Source organism: Miscanthus floridulus, chromosome 18 (genome assembly GCF_019320115.1).
Source record: "Miscanthus floridulus cultivar M001 chromosome 18, ASM1932011v1, whole genome shotgun sequence".
Lineage (NCBI taxonomy): Eukaryota > Viridiplantae > Streptophyta > Magnoliopsida > Poales > Poaceae > Miscanthus > Miscanthus floridulus.
This window is the reverse complement of record NC_089597.1, coordinates 90930867-90955598: the sequence shown is the minus strand read 5'-3', so window position 1 is coordinate 90955598 and position 24732 is coordinate 90930867. Positions and strand designations below refer to the sequence as shown.

Sequence of the window (24732 nt, the reverse complement as noted above, 5' to 3'; positions counted from 1 at the left end):
ACAATCTCTGTTACGAGCAGTGTCGTAAAAGCACAGCTATGTATGCCCCGTCTTTGAGGCGACAGGAGAGTGCCCACAAGAATCAAGATGCAAGCTTCATCACCCCAAGAAGAAAAACAAATCCAAGAGAAGCAAAGTAGACACCGTCCAAAACAACAGTTGGGGTCGGTATTTTGAGACAAGCATTGGCCATGGCAGTGGAGGAAGGATAGTTTCTTTGGAGGAAGAAGAGAGACAGAAACCAGAGCAAGTCTCTGGTGAGGACTTTGCTGACTTCATTGAACTTGGTGCTGATATTGAAGTCCCTGAAGATGCAGACGCTTCGGATGACATACAGCCGATGGAATTGGACTCAGGGAATCTCGAGATGCAGGCTGACAATCTTGACGCGATAATGAAGCCACTTCGGATCATGAGAACGGCAAGAGTTTGATGAGTTCTTTTGTTGGATACAGCTGCAGTGTTACTGGGTCAGGGAGGTATGTTATGCTATGTATGACGAGGCATAGGTGCTGACTGGAGTTTCTAATTCTTGAAGACTGGTTCTGACGGGCCGTCAGTTTTTACTTGGCTGAAGGTTTGATTTTGTTCATCTTGTACATCTCTTAGGAAATATACAGGGTCCATATGGCAGTGGTAGAGGACATGAGGGTTACTGGCTGTTAACCTGTGTTTTTTCAACGTTACCCAGAGTTGAATGTAACAAACAGTGCTTTACAATAGCATAGAGGAAATGAAGGTTTCATTTTGTTGCGCTGCACATCGTTTGGTTATATAAAATTGTTAAATTCTGCCTTTAGACACATTTTGATGATGTGCATACAAAGAAACTTGCTCTCTGCGGTAAAAAAATAACATAATCTGGAGCTGGAACCAGGTTTCCAACCTGACAGCAATGTGGTATTCTGTTTCTGTGAGGCAGCTTTCGTGTGTTTGGAAGCTGTCAAACTTACAGACTAGGCTATTAAATCGATTTAAGCTCATATGGTTCAAAACGAGCGGAGATCTATGGATACAATAGATCCGTATTGGACTACAATAATAAAACAAAAAACAAAAAAACTGGTGATATACTCGTCAGGTCAGGAGGATTTTGCGGACACGCTCATGCCGGTTTTGGCACTGGGGCAGCTTCTGTTTTAGACAATGTTACAGACCGCAATGCTGGTTTTGGCACTGGGGCAGCTTCTGTTTGGGTCAATGTTACAGACCGCAGTAGCTCCAGTGAGCTGGATATCCCAAGGAAATGTGAAAGGATCGTGTTGGCTCTGAAGCCTGTAGATGATAGAAACAAAAGGCAAGAACACGATGATTGCTCTTGTATCAGTAATAACGTAGCGAAAATACCAGTTATATTGAATAAATAAAGAAATGGACTGCCACAATGTCAAACAAACATAGTAATACCAATTGGACTAACATAAATTGAATTTTAAAAATCAATGGAGGTCTAGAGCTTTAGTTATGATGAGAATTAGACACTAGCTATTGGAAATAATATTGGTTTTCAGTTGTGGACCCGTGTTCCAATATTTGTGTGAAGATAATCTATGCCAGACTACACAAAACAAACTTTCCCATTAGAAAGAAAGCATGAAACACCCACGTAAGCTATTCTTACTGTACACTAAACACAAATGAAAACAAAAATAAACAGTGGCATACCTGAACAAGAAAGATATCTAAAGCAAGAAACGGGACTCTGTCCAGGGGATATTCCCTGGCAGTAGGGCACTGGTGACGTAGTGAGTGCTTTGCCTACCAAAGCACCTACAGTTGCCTGCAGGCCAAGAACTGCAGCAGCCATTCCAACAACATTAAGCACGATACTGTTCCTCAGATTATTAACCACATCCACACGTGGAGGAGCCTGAAAAAGGAGAAAACAGTTTTAGTTTTGGCTCAGAGGCATGTCTAGAGCATTTTCTCAAGAGCACCACATAAAAGTAAGATAACAGAATTCTCCGTAGGAGTTTTCCTATTTTTATTTAGCTTGAATCAGAAATATATTCCAGCCACTTTATTTCCAGCAGATTTAGCGAAATAAGTCAAATACTACAAATAATGTGCTGATGGGTGTAAGATCCAGATGAGGACATGAAGCAGCTGTAGACAGGTGGAAGATGGTGCGAATATAATAGGCTAAGTGACAGCAGAAATATTTTGTTCCACGGAGAAAAAGAAAATAATGCTGCAGTTTTACAACTATTTCAGGCGATGTAAGTACCTTCGAAGGTTCATTTGCTGTTCTTTTAAGCCTTTCAGAAAGGCGGATATAACCATATGGTATGTTCGGGTTTCAGCCAGGCTTATTCAACCAGTCAACAGTGCTTTCCTCTCACAACAAACCAGCACCAGCCAGTCCAAACTAGCCCAGAAACCAACCAGCGAGGACGCCAATAACTGGAAGACTGAGATGAAGGCCATGACGATGCCAACTGCAGTTGCACAGAATGTGAAGGGAGCTGTTACATTCCCTGTAGCAGCCGCAGAGAATGACAGAATCCCAGCCGAAACAAATGTACACACTAACTGAGACCAAAACCCCAGGGTACCCAAATTCTTAAAATGCCGTGCTGTTTTCTCTAGTTTTTTAACTGAGACCAAAACCCCAGGGTACCCAAATTCTTAAAATGCCGTGCTGTTTTCTCTAGTTTTTTTGCTAACCTGCAAAAGAAAGGTAAGTACTGATTGGCTAATACTTGAGAATCACAGTGTCGGATTCATAAACCCGGGGCCCCTCGCAGACCGATTTCCCAACAGAGGCTCGGCCCAGCAGGCAACGTTGCAAGCAGCGTGCGACTCATGGGCCGGCCCAAGTACCTAAACAACAGACCAGAAGGACAATCCAATCACCGACCGGAAGGCCTGACCGAGGAGGAACGACACCCGTTTCCGACCCCGGCCCACCTCTCCGACTGGAGCGCTCGCTTCGGTCTCCAGCCCGCCTCCAGACGGCCTCTCCGACCGGAAGACCTGCCCAAAGCACTACTTCCGACTCCGACCCGCGTCTCCGACCGAGGATGCGACCAACCCCTGCTCACTGCTCTTCTCCGACTGGCGCGATCAAAGCCGACTGGGACCAACCGACCGGGGACGCTCGCTCGATAAGGACCAGGAAACAGACGAAGAAAGTAAGGCAGGGCGCACAAGTCAAACCGTAATACCAGGGTCCGTACCCTGTGCACCTGCAGAAACAGTACTCTACAACCTCCCTGGCACAAATAGAGTCAAAACAGTATTGTAGGCGCCAATATTTTCCCCTACAGTATTATGGGCGCCATTGACTCCCTTACGATAAGGCTCCCCCCACATGCCTCTGGGCATCGATAGTGTTGTGGGCGCCAGTATTTACCGTACCAGGCGAACATGGTAAAACCCTTTGCATGCCCCTAGGTCTCGACAGAGTGGCAGGCGCCGATGTCTGCCATGCCCGAAGAAAACAACACAACCTCCCACGTGCATCTGACATCCAACAGTGTTGTGGGCACCTACCATCATCATGTACCCGTCGGCGTGGGCAACAAGGCTTAGAAATATACGTACTCTCTCACTCTCACTTGTAAGGTCATCCCCTTCATCTATAAAATGGGATGCACTCTCTGCCAACATTCAGATTCATCAAGTTCATTCAGATTCACCAGATCGATCAAGTTCACTAGTTCACAACTACAGAACCGCCAGGTTCGAACCACAAGCACACGCTTGAACACTTAGCTCATAGCGGGGCTCCCGTCACTCTCGGCCCTTCCGACCGGACCTCTTGTACCCCCATCTTTCTCTTTCTCGTTTGTAACCCTACTGCAAACTTTGAGCACCTGGGCTCAGGAATAAAGTCACCGACCGACTCGAACTGGACGTAGGGCACGTTGCCTGAACCAGTATAAACCATGTGTCATTGAGTGCTAGGCCATCTCTGATCACAATGTATGGCAAAACTAAAAATATTTACTTGTTGGTCACTTTCTGCACCGATAGTTGACGCCGTCCGTGGGGAAGACGTTGTATGTTCAACACTTTTTGGTTATCGGATGGCCTACTTTTCCGCCACCTTCGCCATGGCAGGCTCAAGCGATACTACTCGCTTCGGCTCACTGGAGTTTCCCGCACTCCCACCTGTTGGGGCGTGGGTTCCACCCGTGTTCAAGCCATCCCAGGCCTTCCTCTTCGAAAGCCTGGACTTCGTCACCAACCGGCTCGGCGTACTACACCTCCGCGAGGAGGCTCTCGTTCCGATGCCCATCGGAGGGACACCCTCCATCGGCTCCGGGACGCACAACGACTTCAACGACGAGTCATATGCGCTTCATTCCAAGCAAACTCTCTGCTCAAACCCTGCTGTGAGTAATGTGCATATTGTTATTTACTCTCTGTTTACTATCTCCCACCGATTATCCGGAGGGATAGTATTGACCGCACCATGAACACCACACGATCGGTTTCCCTACGACCTCGCATTCCCCACAGATGCGTGCGCTTGGGGGCTCCGAAGGACGCTGTTGCCATCCCCTCTCACATCCGAATTCATGGGAATGGCGAGCTATGCTCCTACCACTTTCCACAAACTTCCGGATGATGAGGGCGAGAGCGACGGCTCCAGCATTGTCGCTCTCGAACAAGGAGAACCCCTCCTCTACGTCGTGGCCAGCAACCATGTGGTAAGCGCCGCCCTAGTCGTATAAAGAGAGGAACCGGGACACCACCTTAAGGTACAACAGCCCATTACTTCGTCGGGGAGGTACTCACCGACCCCAAGGTCCGGTACCCCCAGGTGCAAAAGCTCCTATATGCCATGCTGGTGGCAACCCAGAAACTCCTGCACTACTTCACCGACCATGAAGTCACGGTCGTCACTTCATACCTGCTCGGAGACATCATCCGCAACCATGATGTCGTGGGACGGATCTTCAAGTGGGCACTCGAACTCATAGGCCACGACATCAGGTATATCCCCCGTACCACTATTAAGTCTCAAGCTCTCACGGATTTTGTTGCCGAATGGATGGAGGTCCAGCTACCGACCCTAGACGTCACCCACGAGTACTTGACAATATACTTCGATAGGTCCATCATGGTGTCCAGATTGGGGTCTGGAGTGGTTCTGATCTCCCTGGACGGGAGTAGGCTCCGCTACACCATCCGCCTCCACTTTTTAGCCTCAAACAACGTCACGGAGTATGAGGCCCTCATCAATGGACTACACATCACCTTCGAGCTTGGTGTTACATGACTCTATGTTCGTGGTGACTCAGAGCTGATCGTTGATCAGGTCATGAAGGAGTCTTGGTGCTACCCTCATGGCAACATACTATCAAGAGGTGCGCAAGCTCGAGGACAAATTTTAAAGCATCTAGGCCCCTAATTGGGTTTCAGTGATTAATGACAATACATGATTACTATGACTAACGTGTGTTTTGCAGAGGCAATTAAGTTAGGTCATGGTAATGGAGATTGATTGGGCTATCATGGTGGTCATGCCCCCTATGATGGAAATCGTTTCGGTTTTCAAAGGATGGACGACAAGGTTAAGGATGGACTAGTTCTAAGTGTCGATTGGAGTTAAAGATACACTTAGAGTAGTTTAGGACTTTATTTTTCCTTTGGCCATACTATTAAGGGGGGTATGGATGAGTAGCTTGATCTAGGTGAGTCTAGTGGGTTAGGTGTGGTACACACTTGCTAAACCTAGCACTAGGTAGCTCCTAAAAAGCCATTAGATCCATTGGAGCAAACTTCATTCATGTATGATCGAAAGTTGGAAGTGAATGGAGGGTTAAATGCTGATCGGATGCTAGCTTCCGTGTGACCGGACGCTGGCACAGAGTCCGGTCAGTTTATTTGATCAAGGTGAAGTCGTCTAGAAGTGACCGGACGCTGAGAGGTGAAGTGATCGGACGTTGAGTCCTAGAGTCCGGTCAACTACAGTAAGGTCCAGAGAGGAAAAATCACGACCGGACGCGTCCCGTCAGTGATGACCGAACACTGAGTCCCAGCATCTGGTCAACTCCAGTAAGGTTCCAGAGAGGAAAAATCATGATCGAACGCGTCCTGTCAGTGCTGACCGGACGCTGTTCAGCGTCCAATCACCACTTAAACACTGGAGTTCAGGGAGAACTGATAGGTGCATCCGGTCAATATGATCGGAGCGTCCGGTCACCCCACAGAGGCATATAACGGTTCATTTTTCAGCCATGCTTATAAATACTTCCTCCATTCATGTATGGGGGGTACTTTTGCTTATTCCAACAGCTGAGAAACACCTTTGAGAGTGCCAAGAAGAGCAAGGTCCTAGTGAGGTGATTGAGATTTGAGAATCCCAAAGAGAGCCCTCATTAGTGAGATCAAGAGTAGCAAAGTGTGCATCCACCCTTCTCATTAGGCTTGTCGTGGTCAAGTGAGAGTTCATGCTTGTTACTCTTGGTGATCGCCATCACCTAGACGACTTCACGGTGATTGAGAGTTTGGTGATCATCCGGTGGAGCTTGTGGATGACCCAACTCAAGTTGTGAGCGGTTGTGGGTGATTCACCGCGACGGAGTGTTGAAGAACCAACCCGTAGAGAGCACTTGATCCTTGTGTGGATCAAGGGGAAGCTACACCCTTATGCGGGTGCTCCAACAAGGACTAGTGGGGAGTGGTAACTCTCCGATACCTCGGCAAAACATCGACACGTTCCTCCTTCTCTATTTACTTTGAGCATTTACTTTGAGCAATTCAATTCTTGTCATTTACATTCATATAATTGCCATGCTAGAGTAGGATTAGAACATAGGTTGCTAAACTTTTATGCGGTAGATCAATATATACACTTTCTAGGCACAAGGGGTTCATTAGGCTAACCATAGGACTTAATTGTTGCAAAGAAATTTAGAATTAGCCCAATTCACCCCCCTCTTGGGCATCTTGATCCTTTCAATTGTTATCAGAGCCTCGTGCTCACGTATTTAGGCTTAACCGCCTAGAGAAAGATGTCTCACGGGGATGGACCTCCTCCTATCTTTGAGGGGGATGATTTTCCATATTGGAAAATCCACATGGAGGCGTATTTAGAAGCTCTAGATGTTGGAATACTTAGAGCCGCCTCACAAGGCTTCCCAAAACCTCGGGATGCTACACACCTACAAGGCGATGAGGTGAATTATGAAAAATGGAATGCAAAGGCGAGAAACACCATCTTTAGAGGCCTTTACAAAGATGTGTTCAACCGGGTGAGGAACCACAAAGATGCCCATGCACTATGGTCGGACGTTTGTGCGCTCCATAAGGGAATAAAGAGTGAGCGTGAGGAACGCTATCATCTTATCATGAAAAAGCTTAACTCTTTTGAGATGCTTCCCAAAGAATATGCTAATGAAATATATTCATGCTTGAATGTTCTTGTAGAGGAAGTGAATGGGCTTGGACTCACTCAAATACAACCATCCGATGTTGTAAGAAAGATCTTGAGTGTCCTCCCCATTGACAAATATGGGCATATTTTGACCGTGCTTCATCAAGGTGATCTTTCCACCGCTACACCAACACAAATCTTGGGAAAGATCAATGCTCATGAGATGTATATGCACATCGCACTACAAGATGGCTCATCCTCTACTAAGAAGAAAGAAAAAGACTTAGCATTTAAAGCTTGCCAAGAGAAGGGCAAAGCAAGGCTTGAGTATGAGAGCTCAAGTGATGATGAAGTTGATGATGCAAGCCTTGCTCTCATGGTGAAAAGAACCGCCAAGATGCTAAAAAGGCTCAACAAGAGTGGCATCAAGTTCGATGGCAAGAAGAAGAAGTTCTTCACAAGCTCTAGAAGGAAGCCAATCTCCAAGATGGATTGCTACAATTGTGGAGAACTTGGTCATCTAGCACATCAATGCACAAAGCCCAAGAAAGACAAGTACAAGAACAAAAAAGATGACTCAAGCAATAAAGAAGAAGATGAGAAGAAGAAAAACAAGCCATACAAGAAGAGAGATGGCAAGAAGGACTTCTACAAGAAGAAAAGTGGAAAGGCATACATCGTCGGTGATTGGCTCATGGACATTGATTCATCTAGTGGCTCATCTAATGATGATAGTGACAATGAGAAGGTGGTCGCCATTGTTATTGACTCTTCATCATCTTCACCGCCACCACCACCATCATCCCCTACACACCTATGCCTTATGGCCAAGGGTGATCGCAAGGTATCAAATGATTATTGTAGTGGTGATGAACATGCTAGCAATGATGATAGCGATAGTGATGATGATAAATATGAATCACCTTCTTATGATGATCTTGTTAAATTGCTAAATTAATACACTAAGATTATTAGAAAGAGTAGAGCTAAGAATGAAAAACTAGAGGCTAAGAATGATTCACTTTTAGCAAAATGTGATATAGCCAAAAAGGCTAGTGTTGAGCTTAGAGAAGCAAATGATGCTATATCATCCAAACTCAAGGAGCTCAAATCTTCTAAGAAAGAGCTTAAAGATAAACATGATAAATTTGAGGGGATGCACAAAGAGCTCATCACTAGCCATAACAAGCTAAAAGAAGAATATACTACTCTTAAGATTAATCATGACAATCTTGTCATTGCTCAAGAATTTCTATCCAATGAGCCACATGATGCTACTAACAATGTTGTTAAGATTGATATAGCTACATCATGTGATGATTTGATTATTGAGAGCATTGAGCAAAGTTCTAGTAGCAAGGGCAAGCAAGTGGTTGAGGCCAATGATTATGATGAGTTTGTCAAGCTCAAGAATGATAATGAAAAGCTCAAGAAAGATCTTGAAGAGCTCAAGACCACCAACACCATAGTACTTGAGACTAGCGATCATGATGGTGACTTGATTCTTGAGAATAAGAAGCTCAAAGAAGAGAACAAGAAGCTCAAGCAAGAGAAAAATAATGATGCTCTCAAGGAAGAGAACAAGAAGCTCAAGTTGGAGAAAGAGCATCTCAAGATTGGATTGAGCAAGTTCACAAGAGGCAAGCATCTTCAAAGTGAGCTACTAATGAACACTGTCATGAAGATGGATAGAAGTGGCATTGGGTACATGACAAACAAAGAAAACAAGGCTCAAGATCAACAACAACAAAAGCCAAAGCCAAAGAAGTGTTTTGAATGTGGACAAGAAGGCCACTTTGCCCATGAGTGCCAAACTCCACCACAACCCTAGAGAGGGAAAATCATGACCAGACGCGTCTAGTCACCACTTAAACACTAGAGTTCGGAGAGAACTGGCCGGTGCATCCGATCAATATGACCGAAGCGTCTGGTCACCCCGCAGAGGCACATAACAGTTCATTTTTCAGCCATGCTTATAAATACTTCCTCTATTAGTGTGTGGGGGTACTTTTGCTCATTCCAACAGCTAAGAAACACCTTTGAGAGTGCCAAGAAGAGCAAGGTCCTAGTGAGGTGATTGAGATTTGAGAATACCAAAGAGAGCCCTCATTAGTGAGATCAAGAGTAGCAAAGTGTGCATCCACCCTTCTCATTAGGCTTGTCGTGGTCAAGTGAGAGTTCGTGCATGTTACTCTTGGTGATCGCCATCATCTAGACGGCTTCATGGTGATTGGGAGTTTGATGATCATCTAGTGAAGCTTGTGGATGACCCATCTCAAGTTGTGAGCGGTTGTGGGTGATTCACCATGATGGAGTGTCGAAGAATCAACCCATAGAGAGCACTTGATCCTTGCGCAAATCAAGGGGGAGCTACATCCTTGCCCGGGTGCTCCAACGAGGACTAGTGGGGAGTGGCGACTCTCTGATACCTTGGCAAAATATTGCCACGTTCCTCCTTCTCTATTTACTTTGAGCATTTACTTTGAGCAATTCAATTCTTGTCATTTACATTCATAGAATTGCCATGCTAGAGTAGGATTAGAACATAGGTTGCTAAACTTTTGTGTGGTAGATCAATAGATACATTTTCTAGGCACAAGGGGTTAATTGGGCTAACCATATGACTTAATTATTGCAAAGAAATTTAGAATTAGCCCAATTCACCCCCATCTTGGGTATCCTGATCCTTTCAAAATTCTAGGGGATCGAGCTGCATCACGTCCCCCAAAAGGACAACGATGCCGCTGATTTTCTTACAAAATTGGCCGCCAGGCGGGATCCATCCATCCCAAGTGGGGTCTTCATCAACGATGTCCACGAGCCATCCACCTGCACCTAGAAGGTCCGGTCCAGACACACCCCAACACCCAGCCGACGCTCGGGGGCTCCAACCCCGACGCCAAGCCAGCACCCAATGGCTCTGACCCTAGCGCCAAGCCAGCGCTTGGGGGCTCTGATCCTAGTACCTCCATGATGACGTCACCTGCTAACCTCATCATATTGGCGCTCGATCAAACTGACTAGCGAGCATCGCTACTCACCTACCTCCTCGAGGAGGTTTTCCCACCTGAAAGGACTAAAGCCTAACGGATCGCTCGACGCGCCAGGACCTTCATCGCGCTCGGTGATGAACTCTACAAACAGAGTCCATCAGGGGTGCTCATAAAGTGCATCCCCACCAACCAGGGGAAGCAGCTCCTCCTCAAGGTCCATGCTGGGATTTGTGGACATCATGTGGCCCCAAGGTCACTGGTCGGAAAAGCCTTTCACCAAGGTTTTTACTGGCCCACCGCGCTATGAGATGTAGAGGAGGTCATCTGCAGGTGTGAAGGATGCCAGTTCTATACTCGGCAAACCCATTTGCTAGCATAGGAGCTCCAAACCATCCCTATCATCTGGTCATTTGTGGTCTAGGGCCTCAACATGGTGGGACCCCTAAAAAAGGGCCTAGGTAGTTTCACTCACCTACTCATAGCAGTCGATAAGTTCACCAAGTGGATTGAGGCCAAGCCCATCACCAACATCCACTCGGAAGAGGCGGTCAAATTCTTCCTCGACATCATCTATCGGTTCGGCGTTCCTAACTGTATCATCACTGACCACAGGACTAACTTCACCGGAAAGAAGTTCCTAGACTTCAATGATGGATACGGCATCAGGATCGACTAGGCCTTGGTCGGACATCCACGTACTAATAGTCAGGTCGAGCGTACCAATGGCATGGTCCTCCAAGGACTTAAGCCACGCATCTTTGACCGACTCAACAAGTACGCCGAACGATGGGTTACAGAGGTCCCAGCAATCCTCTAGAGCCTAAGAACGACCCCAAACCAATCCAAAGGGTTCACACCCTTCTTCTTGGCCTACGAAGCTAAGGCAGTGCTGCCCTCTGACCTCGACCATGGTGCCCCAAGAGTGAAGGCTTTTGACCATGACTGAGCCATGGAGGCTCAGCAAGACGCAATCGACCTGCTTAAAGAGGCCCGCGAGACGACCATCATCTACTCCGCTCGCTACCAGCAAACTCTCTGTAGGTACCATGAAAGGAAGATCAGGGGAGGATACTCAAAGTCGGCAATCTTGTACTTTGGAGGACCCAATCAACGAAGGAAAAACACAAACTCTCTCCACCATGGGAAGGACCCTATATGGTGACTGAAGTAATCTGACCGGGCACCTACCGACTGGAGGACAACAACGACAACATTCTCACCAACACTTGGAACATTGAACAACTACGTCATTTTCCCCTAAATTTGGTCTTACCGCTTTTTAGTCAACACTTGCTCCTGTAAAGCACCCTAGCCCAAACACTTTTAGCCCGAGTCACTTGAGGGCTCCATGAGGGTACAATACTAAATACTACCTCTCTTTTTTACTATCACATGGTAACAACTTTGTCCCCGAACGGAAGCGCATTCCATTCCTTTGATTGCCCTACGTGACTCTGTTCTTACTCCTAACCGAATGCACCCCGCCACGACCTACAGTTACAAGCAGTCGAGCCCTGTGGGCCATGCCTAGGTTCTTAACAGCTGCAACCTACAGAACTAGCGGGTTGGTGTGAAAAAGGATAAAAACAAAAGTTATGCCAGGATAAAAAAAACAAGGAACGGATAGTGGTTCTATCACAAGAACAGACCTGATGGATTCATTGATACAAAAACCATTCATACAGGGGCTCACCCATGAACTTAACTATTACATTTTCTAACTACCTCTAATCCAAATACTACTGTGGCCCCTCAACGACATCACCTAATGCCAAAGGAGAGGCCATGGCACACACCGTCGGACCTAACCACAGCCACAGGGGCCCCGCCTGGTTCCGATTCCTCGACTTTGGCGAAGTGCAACGGGTACCTCAAGGGACCCACCTGGTTTCGTCCCTTGAGTTCGACAAGCGCAACGGGTACCTCAAGGGCATCACACCCATAGACACTTAGTAGAAGAGCATGGAGTTCCTGACCTTCTCATGCAGTCGAGGCAGCTCCTGGGCAGGGACACTACCATCGAGGTATGGCCACCATGGCTGGAAGAGATCTTATCAAACTTTATGAACTGGCCAACCTAAACAGCTATAGGCATAGAACCCTCCACCAGCATGATCATGGGCAACTTCCCCTCCGACAAGGCTCGCCCAGTGAAGATCCACCAGAAAAAATCCACACAAGGCTCCATCCCAAAAAAGGCCTCACAGATGCATCTAGCGCACCACCTGCTTCAGCGGAAGCCGCCCCTTCTCAGGCAAAGATGGCTAGCACTGCCCTAGGCAGTCTCTAGCTCAACATCACACTCTGGATTCACAAAAGGATCTGTAAGTCCTCCCCCTCGCTTACCCTCTCTCTCACTTAGGAATCGCCGTGACATACAGGCACTCTCGGTGAAGAGAAAGAAGGAGGAGAGGCAATAGTTGGAGAATAGGCAAAAGACTATGAGAAAAGCCCTCTCTTTCCCCCTATTTAAGGAGGAAACATGATAGTTGAAGAAGGGCAAAAGATCAGAGCGAAAAACTCTCTCCCTTTCCCTATTCAATGCAGATGGGAAACGATGGGACGCACCCTGACCGATGGAATGACGCTTGGTCAGACAGAACGACACCTAGTAAGGTGGGACGTGGCCTAGGTATGGCCCACCACTACCATACGCCGGGCGCAAAAACCAAAGCATCACCACGCATAGGTGGCTCTTTGCCTCCCTAGGTGGGACTTGGAAAAAACCAAAACAAACGGGATCTCCACCAGGAGAGACCATCAGGCTTCCTAAGTCGATCGAACAGCTCAGAAAAACACACCGAGAGATAGGTAAGGAGCAGAGGGATGCCCCATGTAGGCCATGCCGACTCCATCATGAACGACGAGCATGGGTCCCGATCGAATATTTCTGATTGGAGCTCTTCAAACCCCGTCACTCGAGTCATCAAGGTAACACTGCCAACCCCCACTATTTCTTTATAATCATTTCATACATCCATACACGCATTCATTCCATATGCCCATGCCCCCTGGATGATTTGGGCCCTGAACCGCCCAGGGGCTCAAGAACTAAAGCATTGCACATGCAGCGAAATGCATCACAACGCTCCGTGTTGCCTCACGAAGCGGCAGTTGCCTCATTCGACATGAGCAATGACCGACCAGGGTTCGAAGGCCAGCCTACGAAGGGCTTGAGGCCGCCCCATGTCAAACAGAGCCAGGGGAGAAAATGTAGATGAGCCCCGTGCGGCCCTCGCCTAGTCTGCCCCAAAGCAGATAGGGTCATCTCAACCTTCTCGTTCGATCCTAAGCCTCTGCCAAGCCCACATAATCTCCATTGAGGGGACGCCATTAGGCCACCCGGGCCAATCTCCAAAATGACCTAGGCATCTATCGGGTTGCAGGTAAAGGAGCAATGGAATGTCACAAGAGGGCTATGCCGACCCTATCACAAATGACGGACTCGGATTCCACTCGATCATACCCGTTAGCGAACTCACCGAGCGCGTCACTCGAGCCTAAGCTATCGAGGCAAGCGACAAAGCTCAACCCCTCTGGTTGTGAGAAATCGAGGATGGGGTAACACACACAACTCAATTCGACCCCTACCATGGCCCAACGGGCTCGAGGGCTCAAGATACCAAAATGCCTAGGTCTGTGACCCTGAACTCGCCCCATCCTTAGCTATGCTTCACACCAAACGACTGGGTCTGTGACCCCAAACTCACCTCATCCTCGGCTACACTTCACACCAAACGACTGGGTCTGTGACCCTAAACTCGCCCCATCCTCGGCTACGTTTCACACCAAATACTTGGGTCTGCGAGCCCAAACTCGCCCCATCAGCATCTGCAAGCTCCAGCTCGCTCAATCCCTAAACTAACTAACTGCCTTGGCTGCACGGGCTGCACCAAGGCTAGGATCCATGACTCTGACTCTCCCGATCCCATGGCGTGCACCAACACCAGGACCCACGAGCTCTATCTCATTCGATCCCTAAACTAACTGCCTCGCCCGATCCCACGGCGTGCACCGATGGCAGGATCCACGAGCATCGTCTCACTTGATCCCTAAAAACTAACCACCTTAGTTGCGCAATGACGTCTTGGTTGACGACTCCATCTCGACTAAAAAACACGCACACACGCCCGCTAACAACACCCCCAGATGATTCTGCCTGAATCACCCGGGAGCTCAGGGGCTACACCTGTGTGTGCGCTTGTGTGCACCCACCGACAAAACGAAAACCTCCCCCGCTGGCAACATGAAAAATCCCCTGAATGAATCTACTCGAATCGTCTGGGGGCTCGGTGGCTACAACCACGGGTGCGCTTGCGCACACCCGCCATCAAGACAAAAATCCCCCAAACGATTCTGCTCAAATCACCTAGGGGCTCAGGGGCTCCTGTTGAGTTCATAAACCCAAGATCCCTCATGGACCGGCTTCCCAACAGAAGCTCGGCCCAACAAGCAATGTTGCAAGCAGCCATGACTCATGGGCCAGCCCAAGTACCTAAACAACAGGCCAGAAGGGCGATCCAATCACCGACCAGAAGGCCTGACCGAGGAGGAACAACACCCATTTCTGACCCTGGCCCACCTCTTCGACTGGAGCACTCGCTTCGGTCTCTAGCCCACCTCCAGACAGCCTCTCCAATCGAAAGGCCTGGCCAAAGCACTACTTCTAACTCTGACCCGTGTCTTCAACTGGGGATGCGACAAACCCCTGCTCACTGCTCTTCTTCGACTGGCGCGATCAAAGCTGACTAGGACTAACCGACCGGGGACGCCCGCTTGATAAGGACCAGGAAATGGACAGAGAAAGTAAGGTGGGGCACACAAGTCAAACCGCAATACCAGGGTCTATACCCTATGCACCTACAGAAACAGTACTCTACAACCTCCCTAGCACAAATAGAGCCCAAACAGTGTTGTAGGTGTCGACATTTTCCCCTATAGTATTGTGGGCGCCATTAACTCCCTTATGGTAAGGCTCCCCCCTCATGCCTTTGGGCATCGACAGTGTTGTGGACGCTGACATTTACCGTACCAGGCAAACATGGTAAAACCCCTTGCATGCCCCCAGGTCTCAATAGAGTGGTAGGCGCCGACGTCTGCCATGCCCGAAGAAAACAACACAACCTCCCACGTGCATCTGACATCCAACAATGTTGTGGGTGCCTACCATCATCCTATACTCGCCGGCATGGGCAACAAGGCTTAGAAGTATATGTACTCTCTCCCTCTCACTTGTAAGGTCATCCCCTTCATCTATAAAAAGGGATACGCTCTCTCCCAACATTTAGGTTCATCAAGTTCATTCAGATTTACCAGATTGATCAAGTTCACTAGTTCACAACCATAGAACCGCCAGGTTCGAACCACAAGCACACACTTGAACACTTAGCTCATAGCAGGGCTCCCATCACTCTTGGCCCTTCCGACCAGACCTCTTGTATCCCCTATCTTTCTCCTTCTCGTTTGTAACCCCACTGCAAACTTTGGGCACTTAGGCTTAGGAATAAAGTCACCGACCGACTTAAACTGGACGTAGGGCACGTGAAAGGTCCTTGTTTGGTTTTGGTAATTGAGTGACAACTTAGGTGGACTAATTGTATTTATATGAGATACACAGGTGATTAGTCCACAGGTACATGTGTGTGAGCAACATATGCCATGGAGGTAAAAATGGCTTGGAGATGTTGCAAAGCTCATACATGTGATGATGAAGGAGCTTATTGCACATGAGACATGACATTGAGTCATGTGATCAATGTGGAGAAGATCAAGACAAGACTTGGCTTGATGGACCGGTTGCAAGCGTGAAGGGCAAGTTGAAGGCTTTGGAGTGATGGACCGCGTGGCGGTGAAGCTTGAGCAAGACTTGGCGCCGATGGACGATGGCAACGGTGAAGAGCAAGTAAAGTCAAGATCGATGAACCAATATGATCACATGATGATATGAAGTGGATCATATCATTGTTGATCATGTTGGTGCATGTGTTGCATCAACATTGAAGAAGATGGAATGGAATGCGCAAGGCAAAGGTATAACCTAGGGCATTTCATTTCACCGATCATAGATGTGTAGAAAAGTTTATGATCGGGTTTAGGATAGATGGCCATACTATCAAGAGGGACAAACTTGTTTGCATATCGGTCATCTAGTGCCACTCGAGTGATCTAACTTTGCATCGTCGCTAGGATCGAGTGGCGTGGCAAGTTGAGTGGCTAACATCCTTTGGGAAATGATTGTGAAAAGCTAACACACATACACATGGTGGTGTACACTTGGTGGTGCTAGCACATCTACAAAGGAGGTGGTGTTTGCAAGGTTGAGATGGGTTTGGGTCGGCGGGATTCACCGCTTTCGGGAAAATGGAATGCCTATTTTCTATTGTGCCGGATGCAAATTCTTGTGGTTGGCACATTGGAGCAAGGGTGAAGAAGTTAGAAGTGAAAACGAGTTGATCACAAAGACGCTGACATCGGTCAACTGACCGGACGCTGGGTCTGAGATGCACCGGACATTGGTTTCTACGTTCGATCAAACTGACATGGCGACACAGTGACTAGGGTTTAGCACCAGACGCTGGTCTGTGTCCGGTCAAGGTGGACCGGACGCGTTCGGTCGAAGAAATACGCCTCGGGGAGCTTACTAGAAACGACCGGACACTGAGGATTCTGCATCCAGTTAGTTGAAGCTACTGCATCCAGTCAGGTCAAGTGACCGTTGGAATCAGGACACGTGGCCATCTACAGGCGACCGGACGCTGCGGTCCAGTGTCCGGTGAACACGACCGGAGCGTCCGGTCGGCCCGATTTTTGCCCAATGAAGGGGTAACGGCTAGTTTAGCCTTTGGGGCTATAAATAGAAGTGGCCTTCGGCCATGGCTGGTGCTGAGCATCTTGGGGGACTTTGTGTCCATGCTTGAGAGTGCTTTGGAGCCCTCCATCTCACACATACTTGATAGTGATCATCCGATTGTGTGAGTGAGCTATTCTAGTGCGATTGCATCATGAGGTTGTATCGAGTGGCACTAGGTGATCGAGTTGCAAGCCAGTGGTGCTTGTTACTCTTGGAGGTTGCCACCTCCTAGATGGCTTGGTGGTGGTCTCCGTCGAAGCCCGCAAGAAGCTTGTGCGGCGCTCCGGAGAAGTGCTTGTGAGGGGCATTGTGCTCGCCCCGCGGGAGCTGCGAAGAGCAACTTTAGTAAAGCGTGTCATTGAGCTACCCTCACTCAAGGGGTATGTTCTTGCGGCGCTTGACGTGCGGGCTTAGCGGGTGATGCTAATTAGCCACCAAACCACCAAGTGAGCGGTCGACACAACGGGGACTAGCGTGTTGGCAAACACGTGAACCTCGGGAGAAAAATCATCGTGTCAACCTTGTTCTCCCCATTGGTTTGCATTCCCGTTACATAAGCTTGCAATTACTTTTATATACATTAAGCTTGTGTTGTTGCTTTAATAATTAGTTAGCTTGTGTAGTTTGCTAATTATCTTCTTGCTTGTGTAGCATAGAGGTAGCTTCCTTGCATGGCTAATTTGGTTTTAGTAACCTTGTTAGTCACATTGCTTAGTTTGTGTAGCTAAGTATTTGCGCTCTCTAATTAGGCATTGGTTGCCTTGTTATTGAGCATTACTAGTGAGCTTAGTTAGCTTTGTGCTTTTGCTTACTAGCATGTGTAGGAGCTCCCTTGTTGCTTAAAGTACTAGTGGCATAGGTTTGTGTGACCTTGCTCCTAGAATTGGTTAGGTGTGCTCTAGCTAGCCCAGCACCTTTGCTGCTTGATTAGTATCTTTGCAAGGTGCTAGTGAATATAGATAGAGAGGTATAGTCTTGGCTAGACCGATAGTTATAATTCCACACTTGTTTTGGTTAGCCGACGAGATTAAGTTTTAGAAAAGACTATTCACCCCCCCTCTAGTCGTCATCTCGACCCTTTCAGTATGTTGCCTGAACCAGTATAAACCCTATGTCATTGAGTGCTAGGCCACCTCCGATTACAACGTATGGCAAAACTATAAATATTTACTTGTTGGTCACTTTCTGCACCGACACATAGTATGCATAGTAAATTCTTGTTGGGAGCATGAGTGTTGGAATCATAGTATGCATATTAATGTATGTTGGGAGCATTAGTGTTGGTAGATCCCAGTGACTATATGATGAAGAAAAATAGCTTTAGGTGCCTGACAATATAGAAATACCACCATGTTAAAGTTTATTTAGGAAACAACTCTCTTAAAGTCTGACAATTGAACCAGGTTACTGTATATGCTAACAGTCGAGAAATAGAAGATAGTACCTCATAGTTAACACATGAGTGTTGGTAGATCCCAATAACTATGTGATGGAGAAAAATAGTTGGGGTACCTAACAATCTAGAAAGATCACCATGTTCAAATTTATTTAGGAAACAACTCTCTTGTTGTCTGACAATTTAACCAAAAGTTACTATACACTAACAATTGAGTAATAGAAGATAGCACCTCACAGCTAACACACGAGTGTTGGTAGGTCATCTCATAGCTAACACATGAGTGCTGGTAGATCCAGTAACTATGTGATGGAGAAAAATAGTTGGGGTTCCTGACAATCTAGAAAGATCACCATGTTCTAGTTCATTTAGGAAACAACTCTCTTGAAGTTTGACAATTTAACCAAGTTATTACTATACGCTAATAGTCAAGTAACAAAAGATAGGACCTCATAGCTAACATATGGATATGGAAATTATAACAGTAACACAACTTTAGAAATCATGAACAAAAGATACCACAGTTTACATGAGGTTTTGGTAGAACTAAATGTGGTTTCTGAATATAGTAAAACCAAACGATATCACACCTCTTTCGAAAAATAGACTACAAGGCAATGTATCAACAAAGTCGGACTACAAGTCTTTATTCTTTAATATTGATGATCGAATTCTAACTCCGCCTATGTTGTCTCAATATAGCAGGTCCCAAGCCCTAGTAAAGGAGGAGAGTTGTGATAGGCTTGGCGAGACAATATTAAATCTAGCCATTCTAATGGAGATGAAATCCGAAAGAAAACAGTTGGGGCGTAACCCTCTTAGCGACGCGCCATATCGGAACCCGAGTATGGTGTTAAATGGGCAAGGGCCGGGTCAGCACCCCCTTAGTGATGTGCTATGTTGTGATGTGGGCATGGTGTCAAGTGAGCAAGGATTGGGTCGTCGCTTCCTTAGTGGCACGCTATATCGGCGCCCGGGTGTAGTGAAAAATGAGCAAGGGTCTTCACATCTGAGTCGACGGGTGCAAAGGGTAAGGAAGCTAGTTGAACCAACTAGGATCCGTTTAGGTAGTTGGAATGTAGGGTCGCTTATAGGTAAGTTAAGAGAATTAGTTGATACCATGACTAGGAGGCGTGTAAATATATTATGTGTTCAAGAGACTAAATGGAAGGGTCAAAAGGCGAAGGAGGTGGTATACAGGGACAGTCGCAAATAGAAATGGAGTAGGAGTTTTGATTGATAAGAGCCTAAAAATGGTGTGGTGGGAGTGAGAAGGCAAGGAGATATGATTATCTTAGTCAAGCTTGTCGTTGGTGATATTGTCTTGAACGTAATTAGTGCATATGCCCCCCCAAGTAGGCCTCGACGAGAGTGCTAAGAGACAGTTCTAGGAAAGACTTAAATGGCCTGATTAGAGCTGTACCTAGTAGTAAGAAGCTTTTTATAGGAGATCTTAATGGGCATATAGGTACTACAAGCGTAGGTTTTGAGGCAGTTCATGTGGGTTTTGGGTATGGTAGTAGGAATCAGGAGGGGGTGGAAGTTCTGGACTTCGTGGTAGCTTTTGACCTGATGATAGCCAACACTTTCTTTAGAAAGAAAGAATCTCATCTAGTGATCTTTAGTAGCGGACAACACTCTAGCCAGATTGGCTTTGTCCTCGCAAGAAGAAAGGACAAACGAGCATGCTTGGGCTGCAAGGTGATACCAGGGGAGTGTGTTGTTTCTCAACATAAGCTTTTGGTGGTAGACTTTTGTTTTTAGGTGCATGCCCGTAGGGATAAACAAGCTAAGATTGAAAGAACAAAGTGGTGGAAACTGAAAGGGGAGACGTCAGAGGTATTCAGGGAAAGGGTTATCAAAGAGGGCTCTTGAAAGGAAGAAGAGGATATACATAACATGTGGAAGAAGATGGCAACCAACATTCGGAAGGTAGCCTCAAAGGTGTGTGGAGTAACCAAAGAAAGTGGAGGCGAGGCTAAAGATACTTGGTGGTGGAACAAGGAAGTCCAAAGGGCTATTAAGGAGAAGAAAGAATGCTATAGACGCTTGTACCATGATAGGAGTGTGGACAACATAGAGAAGTACAAGGTGACAAAGAAGACTGCAAAGTGAGCTGTAAGTGTGGCAAAGGGTAGAGCGTACGAGAATCTTTACCAACATTTGAATACGAAGGAAGGAGAGAAGGACATTTATAGGATGGCTAGGGTTCGTGAGAGAAAGACAAGGGACTTCAACCAAGTTAAGTGCATTAAGGATGAAAGAGAGCATCTCTTGGTGAAGGAGGATGAGATCCGACATCGATGGCAAGAGTATTTTGATAAATTGTTCAATGGTGAGAATACGGACACAACCTTTCAGTTGGATGACTCTTTTGATGACACCAATAGGCGCTTTGTGCGGAGAATCTAAGAATCTAAGGTTAGAGAGGCGTTGAAAAGGATGAAAGGAGGTAAGGCGATGGGACCCGATGGTATCCCAATTGAGGTGTGGAGATGCCTTGGGGACATAGCTATAGTATGACTAACCAAGCTGTTCAACCATATTTTTTGATCGAACAAGATGTCTGACGAGTGGAGGAGAAGTATATTGGTACCGATCTATAAGAATAAAGGGGATATTCAAAGTTGTACTAATTACTGGGGAATTAAGTTGATGAGCGATACTATGAAGCTATGAGAGAGAGTTATCGAGCATCGCTTGAGAGCAATAACGCGGGTCTCTATGAACTAATTTGGTTTCATGCCCGGAAGGTCAACCATGGAAGCCATTTTCTTAATAAGACAAGTTATGGAGTGGTATAGGGAGAAGAAGAAGGACCTACACATGGTTTTCATTGACTTGGAGAAGGCTTATGATAAAATACCAAAGAATATTATGTGGTGTGCTTTGGACAAACATAAAGTCCCAATGAAGTATGTCGGGCTCATTAAGGACATGTACAACAATGTTGTGACTAGTGTTCGAACAAGTGATGGAGACACGGATGACTTCTCGATTAGGATAGGACTACATCAAGGGTCAGCTTTGAGCCCTTATCTGCTTGCCTTAGTGATGGATGAGGTCACAAGGGACATACAAGGGGACATCCCTTGGTGTATGCTTTTCACAGACGATGTTGTGCTAGTTGATGAAAGCCGGATAGGAGTGAATCAGAAACTGGAGTTATGGTGGGAGACTTTGGAGTCCAAAGGTTTTAGACTCAGTAGAACTAAAACTGAGTATATGAGATGTGACTTCGGCACTACTACTCGGGAGGAGGAAGATATTAGTTTGGAAGGTCAAGTAGTGCCTAGGAAGAATACCTTTTGATATTTAGGATCAATGCTATAGAGAGATAGGGATATTGATCAAGATGTTAGCCATAGAATCAAAGCAGGGTGGATGAAGTAGCGCTAAGCATCTGGTGTCCTATGTGACAAAAGGGTACCATAGAAGCTAAAAGGTAAGTTTTATAGGACGACGATTAGACCTGCTATGTTGTATGGTGTAGAATGTTGGCCTACGAAAAGATGACATATTCAATAGATAAGTGTCGCAAAAATATGTATGTTGCGTTGGATTTGCGGTCATACAAGAAGGGATCGAGTTCAGAATGATGATATACGTGATATATTAGGGGTAGCATCAATTGAAGAAAAGCTTGTTCAACACCGGTTAAGATGGTTTGGACATGTCCAACGGAGACCTCCAGAGGCACCGGTGCGTAGTGGAATCCTAAACCAGGATAATAACGTGAAGAGAGACAGAGGAAGACCGAAGTTGACTTGGGTAGAGACAATAAAAGGAGAGTTGAAAGGATGGAATATAACCAAAGACTTAGCCTTAGATAGAAGTGCTTGGAAAACAACTATCACGTGCCTGAACCTTGATTGCTTCTGCTGGGTTTCAACTCTAGCCTACCCCAACTTGTTTGGGACTTAAAGGCTTTGTTGTTGTTGTTGTTGTTGTTGTATTGATGATTGAATTCTAAGGTGCCACTTCATTCCATCACACCAAAGCAGAGCAGTAGCAGAAGAAGAAACTACCACAACATTGCTTATATTTTCTTTCCTTGCATTCGCTGGTGTGCTCCACTAGCTCTCTCAAATAGTCAAAAATATTTGAACCTCATTGACCAATTGTTGCAGCAACCAGAAACAACGAGCACATGGTTGCAAGAACCCCAATCTCTAGGACACTTGACTACAACTCTAATTGTCCTTATCCGGACACTAGAAATCCTGGCGGTACGGCTACTAAAACTCAACACATCAATGGAGTGGGCGGGTGAAAGGCACCTGAGCTAGCTTGGCGCGTTTGTCCACGGCCTCCGCAGAGAGAGGGCTGGGGTCAGAAAGACTGGATGTCGCCGCCCCAGCTCCTGCAAACACGGCGGTGAGGTGGTACGGCGAAGAGATTCGGCCAGCAGCATAGAATGAGGTACCATTGACAGTAGCCGCACGACCAGGAGCGAAGAAGTGGGGCTTTGGCGCCAGCGTCGAAGCGACGACAGAGGACACCGGCCGCCGCCTCAGCGCCGGGAGGGCTGGCCTTGGCGGCGCCGGGGAGAGGTGGAGCGACTACATTTGTGATTTGTGTTGTGTGGTGTTCGGGTCGTTGCCGGTCACAGGGGTTTCCCACTCTCTTTTTTATTGACATTCTTCCCACTCATTCTTTGCTTGGAGAGTGGCTTTTCGACGATTATGGACATTGTTCATCTGAATATTTTCTGAAACAGTGCGAATTTAGGTCCAGCAAATTCAGCATTTGGAGAGGAAAAAAAACAGCACTGAAACATGTGGGGTTTATTTAGCAGTGCAAGAAGAAATTTCAGAATGAAAAATAAATGCGATGACCTTAGCTATCAAACTATACAATCAGAAGGGTGAGCGTCTGTTGTTGTTTATAATGTGCTTTCCAAACGGAAATGAGAAAATAGTTTCTTCAGTCTAGGCATTAGCAGTTTTCGATAAATGACTTTATAATGCCTAGATTGGGAAAATAGTTTCTGCAATCTAGGTATATGATTGAGAAGATAGTTTTCTCTTGTTTGTTTGTTGTCACCATTGAATTTAGCTACTGATATTCGACCAACAATGTTTTTTTTTTCTGAAGTGTATAATCATGTAACATGAAAATGGTAAACAGTGCGAACTGAGCCTAGCTCAGTTGGTTAGGTTTTTTGTGGTGTAACCTGTCCACCTAGGTTTAAGTCCTTAACTTGGCATGGATGCTCGTATTTTTCTGGATTCATTTCAAGATTTAACGACACTGTTGAAAGGTCATAAATGGCTAGGGGGGAGTGAATAGCCTATAAAAATTTCTATAAAAACAATATAGCAAGATGTTAATACACTAAATGTCAAAATACAATTTTACTCTAGCTCTACAAGGGTTGCAAGCCACCTATTCCAACAATTCTAGTTTCTATAATCACTAGCACACAGCAACAAGCTAGGTCACTACTCACTAAGCTAGTGTGCTCTCAAAGACTAACTAAGGAGCCACACTAACCAAACTAACAAGCTTTCAAAGACTAGTTACACTAAATAGCTTGACAACAGTTTACAATGAATCTAAAGGGGTGAATAGGGTGATTATACCGCCGCGTCGAGGAATGAACTAATCATAATGTGGAGACAACCAATCACTGGGAGAAATTCAATCACACAATAGACACAAGATTTTTCTCCCGAGGTTCACATGTTTGCCGGCACGCTAGTCCCCGTTGTGTCGACCAACACTTGGTGGTCGACGGCTAAGAGGTGTTACACGAACCTCATCCACACAATTAGACACTGTAAGAACCTACCCACAAGTGAGGGAGCTCAATGACACGAGCAATTTACTAGAGTTACCTTTGACGCTCCGTCAGGAAAGGCACAAGACCCCTCACAAGCAACCGATCGAGGCCAGAGACAATCACTAACTCCGCTCAACGATCCTCCAATCACCGGACCATCTTGGTGCCGGCAAATACTAAGAGTAACAAGCTCACAACTAGCCTAAATCACCCAACTAGTGCCACAAGATGATGCAACTCAATGCAATGCACTAGAGGCTCTCCAAACTCACTCAAGATGATGAAATCAAGTGAACAAGTGAGTGGAGTGTGTTGCTCAGTTCCAAAGGGTGTGCACAAGTGTATGAGGTGCCAAGAGAGTGGCCAAGGCCGGCCACA

The 24732-nt window shown here is 46.5% G+C and overlaps 1 pseudogene; it reads right to left on the bottom strand.

The window, feature by feature from the left end:
- Nucleotides 1-1092: 1092 nt before the first annotated feature.
- On the bottom strand, nucleotides 1093-23137 carry LOC136519474 (protein TIC 21, chloroplastic-like; annotated as a pseudogene).
- Between the last annotated feature and the right edge of the window lie 1595 nt (nucleotides 23138-24732).